The sequence below is a fragment of the Amblyomma americanum genome, chromosome 8 (genome assembly GCF_052857255.1).
Source record: "Amblyomma americanum isolate KBUSLIRL-KWMA chromosome 8, ASM5285725v1, whole genome shotgun sequence".
NCBI lineage: Eukaryota > Metazoa > Arthropoda > Arachnida > Ixodida > Ixodidae > Amblyomma > Amblyomma americanum.
This window is the reverse complement of record NC_135504.1, coordinates 84,253,888-84,269,307: the sequence shown is the minus strand read 5'-3', so window position 1 is coordinate 84,269,307 and position 15,420 is coordinate 84,253,888. Positions and strand designations below refer to the sequence as shown.

At 51.7% G+C, this 15,420-nt stretch overlaps 1 protein-coding gene and 1 non-coding gene across 2 annotated transcripts in view; both read left to right on the top strand.

Annotated features, from left to right (window-relative positions):
• The window catches only part of dachs (unconventional myosin-IXb-like dachs), a 487,807-nt gene that overhangs the window by 119,143 nt on the left and 353,244 nt on the right, over window positions 1-15,420 (top strand). The window lies entirely within an intron of this gene.
• Window positions 2,533-2,721, top strand: LOC144102879 (U2 spliceosomal RNA). Its single transcript, XR_013308257.1, has one exon. It is a non-coding gene; the product is annotated as a U2 spliceosomal RNA (small nuclear RNA).

Genomic DNA, 15,420 nt, shown 5'->3' with positions numbered 1-15,420 from the left:
AACGTAACCGAAGCAGCCAGTACAAGCTGGGTATGCTGCTCAGATATTGATCTTTTGTAAAACAGCGCGAACAACGACGGACAAGAACAAGAAGGACACGGGACGAGCGCTGACTCTCAATTAAGGTTTTATTAGCAACACCTGGTGCTTATAAAGAGAGAAACATACACATAGTACAACACATGATACGCAAAAAGAGATTACAGATGAGGCAGAGAAGCACGCGACGCTCAAAGGCCACCAAGAAAAGCTACCTTTTGGCATTGAGAATGTCTGGCGGTTTTCTGACACACTTTGGCTCTTGACTGATATAGAATGTTTCCATTACTTCTCGCCTGGTCTGATCAAAGTGCGTGTAAAGCACCTTTGTGCTACGCCACATGGCTGTGCGTTTTTCTTCTTTTTCATTACGTCACACTTTTTACAGTGGCTCACCAAGTATGAAAGTTCATTGCTGTTTTCTAGATTATTTCTGTGTTCTTGCAACCTTTTGTTTAAGCACCGTCCTGTGTGCCCAATGTACCGGGCTCCGCAGGAGAGCCGAATCAGGTACACAACCCCTTTGCGACAAGCGACGATCTTGTCTCTGTGCACGGTGCCACAAACTTTCGTTTTTTTCGACGGTTCCCTCTCCCTTTGGATGGCCGGACATACCTGCTTTAGTTTTATGGGAGCTGATATTGCTGCATTAACTTCATACCGACTTGCCACATTTTTCAGCCCATGGGTGATGCAATGTAGGTATGGAAGAACAGCAATTTTTTTCTTCTGTTTTTATTTTTGCTTGTCACGTGTCTTCTGGGTGTCCTGCTGTTTGACCCACTTGAGCAAACGAGAGCAGGCCTCTGTTATCGTGCAACTTGGGTACCCGGCAAGCCTAATCCTGGAGAGCTGAGACTGGAAACTGTCGCTGAGAGCATGGTGACAGGATTTTGTAATGGAATTACGAAGGCATTGCCTCTCAGATATTGACGCGTACTGAGTGTTGCAATTTCAGACAGTATGTATGCCCAATGTGTGACTTCAACTACCATAAAGAGCGCCACATTTAGTTGTCCACGTATATTCAACCTGCCGCGTGTCCTGAAACTGCCTAAAATATTTGGTTTAAATAACATTGTGAAAGACGTCAGATTATGCATTTGCAGTCCAATGCCCTCCACTGTCTTAAATTCAGGGACTTTTACTAGCATGTAAGCATTGCCAATGTTCATTTTTAGTTCCTTACATTGTAAGCTAAGCCAGCTGGTATAACGCGCATTGCTGTGAAGTTTAGTGGAGCTCCGTTAAGTTGCGGAAATTTTCTTTTTGTGGTGCTACTTTGTTTTTTAAATGACGTGAGGAAAGTTCATGCTCACGGGAGGTTTATCGAAAGCGATGACGAGGCTACAGATAGGCAGGACAATAATGCAAAGCTGGTAGTCATTGCCTCTCAGATAAGTCTGCTCGCTCGTAAAGGCCGATTTTATTAAGACAGAGTGCAGTTCCTAATTTTGCTTTGCTGGCAGTTAGTTCATGCTTGCAGTTACTGTCCACAACAGACTTAATTTTTGCGTTGTCATCGGAGGTGGTCGTGAGACGCCGCCAAACTTCAAAATGCGCTCCCAAGAAGAGATGTTGGACGTCGCGTGCTTGTGTTCCGTCTATAATCGTTCCTTTGGTGAATGGCATGACGCGTTTTCCTGGGTAGCACCATGAATTCTCGCTAATGCCGCTGTTGTGCAAAATTAAAGCAGCTGTGCTTGAAATTTCAGGAGTTATATTTGTTCTGCAGAATCCGTTACTCTTTGAAACTTCCCATCCAAGTATTACATGCCCCATATCATTCTACACACTCATAAAGAACCTGCCGAAAAACGAACTCTACAAGCTGAAAGCCTCGCTTTATAGCCAATTATAAGGGCACAACGTGTTGACGTCAGTGCTCGAAGCATGCGTTCCACCATAAACAGTCGGGCTCAAGGGGAGAGCGCGCAAACGTTAATCCGTTGTTTCAGATTTCTCCCATGGCAAAGGGGCTGACTACGCAGCCTTTGCGTAAGGCGCAAGGAGCAAAATATAGACTTGACGGTTACCACTGACGCGGGCCGAACTGGGAGCGAGCGCGCGTTATCGTTCGGAGTGAACGGCGGTCGCAGCGCTGGAGCGGTGGGGCAGTGGCGACCCCAACGAGGTGCGGCGGGAGGCGGAAACAGACCCATTGCGAAGGCCGTAAGAAGAAAAGCGCGCGCTCCCCTCCAGACCGGCCGTGGTACGACAGGCAGGACGCGCCTGTGCGCCGACAGGGAGCAGCAGCACTTTCTCAAGCAGCCGTCATTGTAAACCCGCAAGTTTATTGTGCTGTCTACAAATGAACAGAATGCTACTTTCAAATAAAAGGTGGCGGCGTACGTGAACGCAGTATTTACGAAAGCTTTGAAATTGCAATTTCATAAGTTATTGCTTTCATAAATGTGGATTTTTCGTCATCTGTAGCTTGCACTTCTTGTGGGTACGTTCTTGGTGGGTCTAATGTCTGTACCGAATATAGATATCGCTTCTCGGCCTTATGGCTTAGGTTGCTTGTAGAAACTGTTCTTGTCAGCTTAATATCTGATATGACCCGCACCGGGTCGAAGATGTTTAAGTAATTTTTGTGAGTGGGCGCTGTTGTGGGGCTTGCTCCCGCGGCGCCATGGGTTGCCCTGGCATTGCACTATAGCCAGGGTCGGCCCGCCCCCTCTGTGGGGGTAAATCTATTATCAAAAGAAAGGTGCACATTTTTTGCAGAACTTATTGTATTTATTTACCGACTGCCACACTGATGCAGGCTTCAGGTGTGCCGAGATCCGCCAAGCGCGCCACGCGGGGAAAGAGAGAAAACATTACTACGCGACAGCGCATACAGCTCGCTCAGTCGAAAAGCCGTTGGCGTGGAAGAAGTTGCAGTTGGAGGCACCACGCGTCGGAGATATTCAAGGCCTGCGTAAAAAAAAACAGGTCACGCGCACTCAATGAATGAAAAAATTGCTGATGGCCTAGCTCTGTTAGGCCAGAATATACGTAGCGAAAGCGCGGCGCCTTCAGCATCGGAAGAGTGCATTCATTACATTCAAGGTTAACGCTCAAGCCGTCGTGGCGGAGTGGTAGAGTCTCTGCCTAAAGCGCCGAAGGCCATGGTTCGATTCCGAGCCTCGGCACAGGCTTTTTCTTTTAATTCAGTGGGTATGCGGGGGGTTTCAGTGGCTTCCATAGATGCCACCACCGGATACGTTGGTTAGCGGTTAAGCGCAGGCTCTGTTAGGGCGCGTTTACGGCAACGTCACGTCGGCCAAAGCGAGACCCTCTATACTCCAACAGCGCTTGACCGCCGACGCGTTCGGCGGCTTTGGCGCACTGCCCGCACTGGCGGAGACTTGGAGCATGTCTCTCCTTTTCTAGCGGCCGTCTGTTTAAATATTAATTCGGTTTATTGGGTTTTTTTGGTGTGTTGTTTTCTCAGTTTCTGACGGCTTTTGCTTCTTTTGTTTTACTCTGCTTTTGCTACGATTGTTATTTGTTATTGGTTTTTTCTGTCTGACTGCTTTTTCTTCTCATGTATGACTCTGCTATTCCTACGATTGTGTGACACTGCTTTTGCTAAGAGATGGCCCCCTCCTTTCAGTTTTCAATTCCTTTTATCAGCATCTGTTACTTTTTTCTGCAGGGGTTAAATTTTCCTGTTCGTTTTCCTGATGTTGATGCTTTGTTTTTCCACGTGTTGGGTTCGGAGCGATAATGCGATGTGACATGCTTGAGCTGAATGTTTAAATATGCCACCTTTCCGCGCAATAAACAGTTGGAAGCGTGCGCATGTGGTGTCTCTTTCTTTCTTGTTAGTGTCCTTGTTTGCTTCGCCGTTCATTTCATTTCTTTCCAGCATGTCTCTATTTCGCCGAGTGCGCCAGCCGCCGCCGGCCCGGCCAGACCGGTTCGGCTCCGCAGCAATCGAGGCGCGTTGTGACGTCATGTGCCTCCTCGGAGCACCGCCACTGCGAAATCGCAAGTTCGCGGCCATTAAAGCTTTCGCTTTAAAAACCGCAAGCACCGCGAAATCGTTACGAGGTAGCGTAGCGAAGCTTTCGCTTCAAAATTATGCATACAAAGCAAAAGCTGTCGGAGTTCATTGTGTTCATCGGCGTTACATCGGCGTTAGCGTTGGCAACGTTCGAGACTCCGATGATTTTGAGGAAAAGAAGTGTGCTTAACTGGCTCCCTGGGTCAATGGACGCCTCAATCGCTCTTTTACGTTTGTGCCGTAGGTGAGAGAGAGAGAGATGTGGGCAGCACGCATTAGCGCTGACAACGCTACTGCAGACACGCGGCACTGCAGCAATAGATTGCAGCCTTCGTTGCGTGATCAACCTCTAGCGATCAACCATTACGTGCCACTTGCCAGGGTTTCAGGGTCGGCGTGTGGCCTGTGTCTCTTGGGATTCGAAAAAGTGTCCGTTTGGAGTTGGCGCAAATGGAGGGCCTCCGTCTTTGTAAGTTGTGGGTGCGGACCTGCATAGTGTTGGCGAGAAAGACGATAGTGTTGGAGCAGCTCGCGTTACTGTTAGACAGGCAGAGCAGAACGGTCGGCCTGAAAATTAACATTCAGAAAGGCAAGGTAATGTTCAACAGTCTAGCTAGGGAACAGCGGTTCACAATTGGTAGCGAGGGGCTGGAAATGGAAAAGGACTTAAGGCAGGTAGTGACAGCTGATCCGGATCATGAGAGGGAAATAACCAGAAAGATAAGAATGCGGTGGAGCGCATATGGCAGGTTCCCTGAGGTCATGTCTGGCAGTTTAACAATATCCCTAAAAAAAGTATACAACACCTGTATCTTACCAGTACTCACCTACAGAGCAGAAACATGGAGGCTGACGAAAAGGGTTCAGCTTAAGTTAAGGACAATGCTGCGAGCCATGGGAAGAAAAATGAAAGGTGTAACGTTAAGGGACCGGAAGCGGGCAGAGTAGGTGAAGGAACAAACGATGGTTAATGGCATCCTAGTTGAAATCAAGAGGAAGAATTGGGCTTGGGCAGGGCATGTGCTGCGAAAGCAAGATAAGCGCTGGTTCTTAAAGGGACATTGAGGAGAAATTGAAGTTGGCTTGTATCGATAGAATATACCAGCTCCTGATCACAAAAACGCCGCTCTTACTGAAAACAAAGCTCTTGTAAGGTATAAAATAGCAAGAACCAAAATACAGGTATCGCCGCCACAGGCCAATCTCGCAAGTACAAGCGTGGGGGGGGGGGGGGCGAGACTTGGAGCATGTCTCTCGTGCTGAGTGCGCCAGCCGCCGCCGGCCCGGCCAGACTGATTCGGCTCCGCGGTGAGGTGCGCGTTGTGACGTAATTCAATAGCTTCGGCAGTTGGGCGGAGCTGTTCTTTTCAAGCTCGGCTAATTCAATCCATTCACAGCACATATTTGAAGGTGCATGCGAGAGAGCGAGAGAGCCAGATCCAGTGGACCCGTTGGATCTAGCTGAAGCCGTTCAAGAGTCGTGCGCCGGCTCTAGTTTCAAGCCGCCGACTTTATACGCGACCTCCCTTAAGCACCCATCCGTTTTTGTGGCAAAAAATAACTTGGCCCTTGCAACCGTGGGAGACCTCGACGACGCCTGCTGCGCCGTGCAACCGCGCCGTTTAAGGAATCACAATCCGTTGGCCCCAAAGCCCCTGCCAGCCTCCGATGGGCGCAAGGCGCCGACCTTGTCCTGGCCCCTCGCGACACCCCGCACTGGGGTTATGATATTTAGTTTGCAACGGCTGCTCACTGAGGAAGGGGGAAACGACCCTGCGGCGCCTAACCTAACCGTGCTGCCTCAAAAGCATCGCACGCTCTGTGGGGCTGAGGTCGCTGAAATGCAGGCCGCAGTTTTTGCGAGAACTACGTCGTCGGGTTCGGGAATGGGATCCATCGTAACGCTGGCAAGACGCCGGTGCAAACGTAAACGAAGCGAAGTTAGCGACCCCCGATAGATGCCTTCAACGTGCGGCGGCCGTAGATTTAATTTCGGCAGCTGCTAGACCGCACCGCGAGTACCAGAAATCACGGAGTCTCCGTTTACGTCACGTTTCACGTCACTCCGTCATGTTACGTCATAAGAGTTCTCCGTGACGTCATAAGAGTCCTCGAGTTTGAATCGGAGCGGCGGGAAAAGCTTTTTCAACTTCGAATCCAAATTTCTTTGAAATAAATGCATCTTTCGCTCCAGGACAAGCGGCAACAAAGCCATAAAATGTCGAACTATCAGATTTTGCTACCAAAAAAAATTGATAGGGTTCTCCTCAGTGTCCATTTAAGTTACCGGTACCGAAGTGGATTCCAAGACAAGGCAAGCGTAGCAGGGGGCGGCTGAAAGTTAGTTGGACGGATGAGATTAAGAAGTTTGCGGGCTAATTAGAGAGGCATCGGAGAGGCCTCCTGTGGGCATAGTTAGGATGATGATGATGATGATGAGGATCATGATGAGTTCGCGTGAAGTGATTAGGGGTACATCCTGACCAGGGCGGGCATGTCGGAGGCTGGATGATGATGTGCTCGGAAAGTGAGCCCTCGAGCTATCTCCAAAGCAGCACAGGTCGTCGGCCCAATATTGCAACAGGATGGTCCCATCCTGGTCCTTTGTAGGGCCAGCTTTGCCAATACAGTTCCAATGTTGGGCCAATTGCTTGTGCTGCTTGGGAGCTCGTGCGCTCCAGCATTACCCTTTAGGTCCAGGTGGCCCGGAGTCCATAGCAGGAGGGTGAAGTGTTAGGCGGATTCAATGCATGTACGCGAAACGCTTCGATTGAAATACCGCCATGGGTGAAATTCAGAAAGGCGCGCTGTGAGTCGCTGATTACTACCTTAGCTTCGGAAGTGGAGAGTGCAGAAGCAATAGCTACCCATTCGGCTGTAGTGATATGTGGAGTGCGCACCGCGCAGGAGGCATGCGGAGTCGTTCCCATCTGTTGCTACCGCTGTCGCAGCTGTCCGAGTATGGTGGTCTGCCGCGTCCGTGTAAAGTGCATCAAGTCGGCCCGCATGACGCTGTTGGAGCGACTTGGTTCGGGTATCTCGTCGATCTTGATGATGAGTGGGATGCATGTAGCGGAGGAGAGAAAGTGTTGATGTTGGCCCCGATGGCAGATGGGAGATTGGCCAATGAAGATGGCGGACTGAGGGGCGCGATACGAAGTTGGTCGAGGATAGAGCTGTTTGCGGACGTTAGTGAGAGGCGTTGGCTGTGGGCTAGGAGAGCCGCCTCAGTCAGCTCGTCACTCGTGTTAGAGATGCCAAGGGCGAGGAGCTTGTCATTGGGAGTAGAGAAAGGGAGGCCAAGGGCTGTTGTAACACTGCTGCGGATAAGGCAATCCAGGCGGTGCTTCTCCGTGAGCATGAGACGTAGATAGGGCGTAGTGTAAGCAATACGACTGAGGACAAATGCTTGAAAAAGGTGAAGGAGATTGACCTTCTTCATGCATGCCCGTTTGCTGGCAACGCGCCGTTTGAGACGGGTTGTCTGCTGCGTGTACCGACGCAGGCGTTGTATTGTGTTGTTGTTGGCTCGGTTTGCTTGGAAGTGGAGATCAAGAATGCGGATAGTGTCGACCGCAGGCACGGGAAGGTTGTTGATAGTGAGGCGGATGTCTGGTGGGGTGGGGGGTTTCCACGTGCCGGTATGTTGTACAAGGAAGAGCTCAGACTTTGCAACTGAGCACTTAAGGCCCTTGTCTGATAGGTAGTCTTCGAATGTTTTGATCGCAGTCTGGAGAGTTTATTCAATAAGGCCGTCACTACCGCCCGCTATCCAGAGGGTGACGTCGTCCGCGTAAATTCTATGATGGAGGCCCCCGTGGCGGAAAAGCTGGGCTGGAGGGCCCATCTTAGTGATGTTAAAAAGTAGCGGAGAGAGGACAGACCCCTGCGGCATGCTCTTGTTGCCCAGCGGGGTATCCTCTATATGCAGTGAGGGCCGGCAGTGAACGTGGCAGTTCGATCCGTAAGGAAAGCGTGGGCGTAGAGTTTCGCCCACCTGCAGATATTGGAGGTTGGACAGAAAAGCAGTGTGCTGAGCATTGTCGAATGCTTTGGAGGCGTCGAGGCCCGGGATGACATGGGTGTCCCGAGCTGTCAAGGAGTTGATGCTTGAGTTGAAGCATAGTATCACATGTAGATAGGTGGGGCCGAAAGCCGATCATGGTTGGTGTGAAGAGATCATGATTACACCCTGGATTCGATCGAATCAAAATGCAGATTATGCGGGGAGAAGCCGAACAATACCATATGGTAAAAAAAAAACCGTCATTTATATTATTACTCAGCCAACGCCGGAAGTGGTAGCTCAGAAAGACATCAACATCATCTCATTGGACGAGCAAGGGCAGCAACTTACGCTAATGAAGTGGCGGACTAACGACACCACCCTTCTCTTCCCCACCCTCTGCTTGTACTGCAATAAATATTTTCATCATCGTCCTCCCTACCTTACGGTGCGGTTGAGGTGCCCACCGAGAACTGAGACAATTACCGCGCCTTTTATTTCGTGATATGCAATCAGTTTCAGTTGTTCACCGAGAAGTGAGATGTTACCGTGCCTTTCATTTCCTCAAACCCAGTTTTCGATATGATTAAGACATCAAGCGCGCCGCGTGACAGTCTATGGCGAATTGACAATCTGTGGCGACAGTCTAAGGCATTGAGAAAGGAGAGAGTGAGAGAAAAGACACTTTATTTGCAGCTGCACAACGTTTTACCTTTCAGATGAATTATGTGCCATAGTTTTATTTTGTGTAAGTGGCGAACGCTTTATGTCCCGACTTCTGTGCCAGTTTCAATGTTTGTGTCATTGCTGTTCTTTGTACCACATTACCCACTCCTGTTATAGCCCGCGATCAGGGAGGACCCTATAAATAAATGAAATGTAAATGAAATGCTTTGTGTCAGCCGCTAAGTCGGTAGCGACCTCGTCGCACGAGCACCAGGTGCTCTTGTAGGTGGGCCGATGTGAGCCAAGCACCCCACGAAGTAAGGGGTGGCCATAGGGTAATGTGGGAATTGTAGATTGTATGGCTGATGGACATTAAAAGAAATAGTGGGAGAGGTAGGCTTAGTGTTCTGGGGAGTTGGGATATGAACGTGTTGCCCGACGACGGTACAGGTATGTCCTAGCCTGCGTACGAAGAATGCTAATCTGCTCTTTTTACACCGGTGGTGGTTCCAGTACCGCTTCAAGCTTATTATAATTGGTTTTTCGGGGAAAGAAAATGGCGCAGTATCTGTCTCATATATCGTTAGACACCTGAACCCCGCCGTAAGGGAAGCGTTAAAGGAGAGAGTGAAAGAAGAAAGGAAGAGAGAGGTGCCTAGTGGAGGGCTCCGGAATAATTTCGACCACCTGGGGATCTTTAACGTGCACTGACATCGCACAGCACACGGGCTCCTTAGCGTTTTGCCTCCATAAAAAAGCAACCGCCGCGGTCGGGTTCGAACCAGGGAACTCCGGATCAGTAGCCGAACGCTTAACCACTGAGCCACCGCGGCGGGTTGCTTACTCTTGCGGTCGCTGATTTTCGAGTCGTACGCAATAAGCGCACTGTCAGTTTGTATCAACTGCGGCGCCCACTACTGCTAAAAGACGACGTACAGCTGCTTAGTGAGACATTTATCTTCTTCCCCGATTATCTCCCCGATTATCTTCTTCCGCTCTACTTTGCCCTCTCTCTTTTCCCTCTTCCCGTCCTGAAGTGGGAAAATAGAGAGGAGACCGAGCATTCTGAGGGCCCGATGACGACGGCTACGCGACACCGGGGAAGCTGGACTAAGACAACCCGCGGCGGTTTCTCAATGGCTAGGGCGCTCGGCTACTGAGCCGGAGTTTCCGGGTTACAACCCGGCTGCAAAGGCGCCCATATGTTGTGCGATGTCAGTGCACGTTAAAGATCTCCAGGTGGCCGAAAGTACTCCAGAGACCTCCACTACGGCATCCATTTCTTCCTTTCATCTTTCCCTATCTTTCCCTCCCTCCTTTATCTCTTCCTTTATGGCGCGGTTCCGGTGTCCACCGAAATATGTGAGACAGTTACTGCTTCATTTCTTTTCCTGAAAGCCAATTTTCAATTTTATTTTTTACTCAGACCTGCTAGCGCTATAAAATTACCACCGAGGTCATCATACATGACGTTTCGCTTTAATTTCGGGCAAACTCAAGAACCTTCCTTAAAGTAACTCGAAAAAACTGGGCCAGTATAATATAAAGATTCCTTACCGAATCAATAATAATAATAATAATAATAATAATAATAAAAGTTGGTTTTTCTGGAAAGGAAATGGCGCAGTATCTGTCTCATATATCGTTGGACGCCTGAACCACGCCGTAAGGGAAGGGATAAAGGAGGGAGTGAAGGAAGAAGGAGGTGCCGTAGTGGAGGGCTCCGGAATAATTTCGACCACCTGGGGATCTTTAACGTGCACTGACATGGTGGTGGTGAACACATTTATTCAGAACGGACAGGAGGTGTTTGGATCAGCCCGTAAGGGACCGATCCTTACAAACACTAGTGGAGGTCCCTAGTTTGGGACCGCAGTGGCTGTAGCCGCCGCCCGGGCGCGCCCGACTAAGGCTTGTTGGGCCTGTAAGTCGTGGCAGCCGAGCAGGGTCGCCTCCCACTCCTCCCGGGTTGGGTTGGGGATGGGGGGAATGGCCGGGTTGGAGGGGCAGGCCCACACCATGTGATAGGTGTCCGAAGACACCGCGCTACAGTGCGGGCAGTTGCCGCTAAAGGAGGGGTCGAAGTGTTTTAGGGCTGCCGGGCACAGCAATGTATTGGTGAAGAGGCGGAGAAGGAGCCGCTCATCCGCCTTCTTGAGGCCTTTACATGGGCTAGGGTAAAGGCGATGGCTATCTTGATAGTAGGTTGCGATATTTTTGAACGTATAGACCGGATTAACATCGGGTTCTTGATCAGGTGGGGAGGAGAAAACAGCCCGGTGAGAGAGCGCGCGGGCGGCTGCGTCTGGTGCCTCGTTTTCTGCCAATCCCTGATGAGCAGGGGCCCAAATGAGGTGACGGTGTGCGGGGTCCGTATCCCGTATGCAATTTTGGTATATTCGATAGGCTAGGAAGGGAGTGCAGCCTTGTTCGACGTTCCGACAGGCCCCTGGCGAGTCGGTGATTATGTATTTTGAATTGGAATGTGAGGCCGCGAGAGCAATCGCGACCTCTTCTGCTTGTGTTGCACTGCGGGCTCTGAAAGTGAGGCCGTTAACTGTGTTGCTGTTGTGAACTACCACGGCCGTGTACCATCCCCCGTGGTGAGGGCCGGAGGCGTCCACGTAGTATACACCTGTTTTGTTGCCATAATATCGGGCTAGCGCTTCCGCTCGTGCCAGGCGCCGACCATTATGGTCTTCATGTGACATGTTTGCTGGAAGAGGCCGCACGTGGAGGGCACGTCTCCACATTTCCGGGATGTGAAGCCTGTCTTCCATTGGAGGGATGTGTTGGAAATGGAGTCGAGCAAGAAGGCGGCGACCCGACTCCGTCAGCGACAAGCGCGTGTACTGGTTTGTAAGGTGCGCCTCCCGGAGCTCCCGGAAAGTATTCACCACCCCAAGGGCCATAAGCCGGCTGTTTGAAGTAGTGATGGGGAGGTCAAGGGCGCGTTTAACAATTTTGCGAAGGATGACCTCAAGGGCGTTCTCCTCTTGTTTCCGTAGGTGGAGATAAGGAGTCGAATAGAGAATTCGACTAGTTACGAAGGCGTTTGCCAGCCGCTAGGCATCCTTACTTCGTAACCCTCCGCGTTTGTTGGAAACCCGGCGGACCATGCGGCCCACCTGGTCCCCCACCTTACGGAGTTTGGCCAATGTAGTGTCTGGCCGCCTGTGTTTGTGGATGTAGAGTCCGAGTACCCGTATCTCATCACTTTCGCGTATGGGACCACTCTCGAGAGAAAGAGATATTTTAGTTGTGCACTTCTGTGAGGGGCGGAGGTGCACAAATTCCGATTTTTGAGGGGAACATTGAAGACCGCAGCGGCGGGCGTAGCGGTCTACTATCGTCGCCGCTGTTTGCAGGCTGGTTTCAATGTCCCCTGTGCTGCCCTGTGTGGCCCACAGAGTGATGTCATCGGCGTACAGGGCGTGCTGCACGCCGGCGACACCACCCAGCTGGGCCGGCAGGTGCATCATGGCCAGATTGAAGAGCAGCGGGGAAAGTACCGCGCCTTGAGGGGTTCCCCGCGTCCCGAGTAGGTAAGGGCCATGCTCTCTATCTTGAATTCGAATGTAGGAATGACGATCCATTAAAAATTGGCTTATGTATCGGAATGTGTTGAGGCCACAGTCGGTGTGACTTAGGTTAGTGAGTATGATCTCATGTGTTACATTATCAAATGCCCCTTTAAGATCCAAGGCGCGTACTACCCGGTCATTATGGGGGCATTCGAGGGGGTCAAGGACTTCCCGATTGAGTTGCAGGAGGACATCCTGTGCGGATCTGTGTGGGCGGAATCCGAACATGGTGCTCGCAAAGACATGTTTGTGTTCAAGATATGTAGATAACCGATCCCGCACCATCGTCTCCATTAGTTTGTCCACACATGAGGTGAGAGAAATGGGGCGGAGGTTATCTGTGTCAATTGGTTTGCCAGCTTTAGGAATAAAAGTAACCAAAGCCATTTTCCATCCGATTGGCAGAGGGGTGTCCCCGCGCCAAATCGCATTGACGTATTCCAGGAGGGACTGGTATGCCAAGTCGGGCAAGTTCGTCAAAAGCTTGACGGTGACCTTATCCCGTCCTGGCGCAGTGCCCCGTTTCATTTTGGCGAGAGCCGTCCGCAGATCATGGAGCTGGAAAGGTTGATCCAGCTCCGCGTTTTCTCTGCCTGCATAAGAGTACGCAGATCCACGGTGGTCTTGGGCTGTACACAGATACTGGTCCCGAAGTTTCTGTGCCAGTTGAGTCGTGTTGCCGGGAAAAGCGTGCATGGCACGCTGCAAATGTTTTTGTGTCTCGGTTCGTGTTTGGGTTGGGTCGACTAGGGCTCGAAAGAGACGCCACGTGTTGCACCTATCTACCCAGTTGGAGTCGGCGAGTTGGGCCGCGTACTCTGCCGCTTTCTGGGTAAGCTCGGCAATTCGAGCTTTAAGCTTTCTATTGTGTTTTTGGCGTCGCCAACGGCGGACGAGGCTGCGACGGGCTTCCCAGAGGTGTAGAAGGTGGTTATCCACGTCCGTGACCGCCTCTGAGAGCTGGATGTGTGTTTCATGCGAGGAAAGGTGTGCCAGCAGCTGTTGAGACCATGCTGTGTAGCCTTGCGCGGAAATGGGTGTATTATTAAGTGAGTTAAAATTTTTCCTGAATTTCGTCCAATCTGGGATACGGGCTTGTGTTCTGGGACGCTTGAGGGGGCGTGTGCGTAGTGTAGTGTTAACGATGCAGTGGTCGCTACCGAGGGTCTCCTCGGTGTTGAGCCAGTCTGCGTGTCGTATGTTGCGAGTGAAGGTTAAGTCCGGGCACGTATCCCGTGTCACGGAGTTTCCTAGCCGTGTTGGGTGGACGGGGTCCGTGTGGAGGGTGAGGCCCAACGTGGACGCAAGCTCCGCCAGCCTACGTCCGCGCGACTCCTCCTTGCGATACCCCCACAGCTGACTGGGAGCGTTAAAGTCGCCCGCTATCAGCAGGGGATCGCGGCCCGCTACTCTTAGCGCGCGGCTAAAGAGGTCCGCAAAAGTCACTCGCTTGAGTTTGGGAGCGCAGTACACGTTGAGTATATGCAACGGCGGGTCCCTGCGGCGGAGTGGTAGGATAGTCACCATTACATAGGAATACTCGAGCTTGAGGTCGAGATCCACTAAGTTGGCTGTGTAGGCTTTGTGAACAAGAAGACATGACGCGGGATCCTGTTGGAACGTCGTGTAATTTGAAAGTGTGGCGCCCAGGCCTGGCTCCTGGAAGGCAACCACGGCTGGTAGGGACTCGAAGGTTTCAAGGTAGAGGCGGAAATTGGCCCGCTTAGTGCGGTTTTTAAAGCCTCTACAGTTCCATTGTGTTATGGACGTTGATATGGCCGAATTGGAGATGGCGGAACTCCTTTGAATGAGGTGTCTCGCCATGATTTAAAATTCTTGAGGGGGATGAGGAGGGATTGGCTGCCCCAGAGCCAGCTACTTGCGCCATCAAGGGGGTGATGATGGAAGGTGCGGGGCAGCTCTCCTCATTGTCCGAATCAGTAATCAGACAGTTGAATTTTGAAGGGCGGGATACGTCCCTAATGGGCCCCGTCCGACGGAGGTGGCGGGGGTTGTCCAAGATGTGTTTTGATACTACCGCGGGGACGGCAGGTGTGACCTTGGTCAAGATTTGGTCCATGGCGGTCTCGATCATAGATCGTAATTTAGAGGTTAAGCGCTCCTCCATCGCGGAGATGGCTGTCACGAGGGCAGGCGAGATCTCCGCGTCGCTTTCCATTGCGTCCGAGTTCTACGGGCTAGGAGCGGCGGACGCCAATTTTGATTCTAAATTTTGAATTTTGTTGAGCAAAAGCTCATTCTGTGCCCGGAGCACGTCGATCTGTTTTTTGTATTCCGCGTCGAGTGCGGAGACTGTAACTGGGTAGGAGGGGGAATGGGATGAGGAGGAGGCGATCTCAGCCCAGCTGCTCACCTGTTGTTTGCCGTGTTGAGACGCTGATGCCCGGGCGCCGGCAGCGCCATTTGTCTTGAGCGCTGGGAAGTGGCCAGCGTTCCTGCCGCTGGGCGGTGGCGATGGGGGCGTAGTCTTGTTCCCGGGCGGTGACTTCACCGAGGATGATGATGATGACGTTTTGTTGTCGATGGCGTCAGCCCCACGCCGCGTTCCGCCACCGGCACCTGAATTGGGATGACTTGGCTGCCGGCCAGGTCGCTGTTTTCCAGGGAGCTCTGGGCGCCTAGCCTTGCGGCCGGGCACCTTGAGCTGCCTGAATTTCCCCGTGCAGTCCCGGGAGTTGGTGGCGTGGGCTTGCCCACAGACTGCACAGGACGGAGTGCACTCATGCGGTGTCTTCAGCCCGTCGACGGTCGACACCGCACGGCCACAAAGGCCACAATTTTGATCCGGGCAGGGGCATGTGTCCGCTCGGTGTCCCACAGTACCGCACCGCACGCAGGCCGGGATCGTTTTCTTATATGCACGTACAAGGGTGACTTCTGAGTTTAATGAACGTATCGCGGCACCACCGTGCCCACGAAGGTGAGCGCCGCGACGTCTGATGTTCCAAGCTTGCGGATATCGGCAAGCTCTCCAGCACGCCACTGGATCTTGTTTTGCAGGGACTCACTGGTCTCGTGCTTGGCCACGGTGATGACGCCGCGGCACACGTCACCAGTGAGCTTCAAGTGGCCGTACATAGAGAGCTGGCCTTACGGTGTTGTTAGTT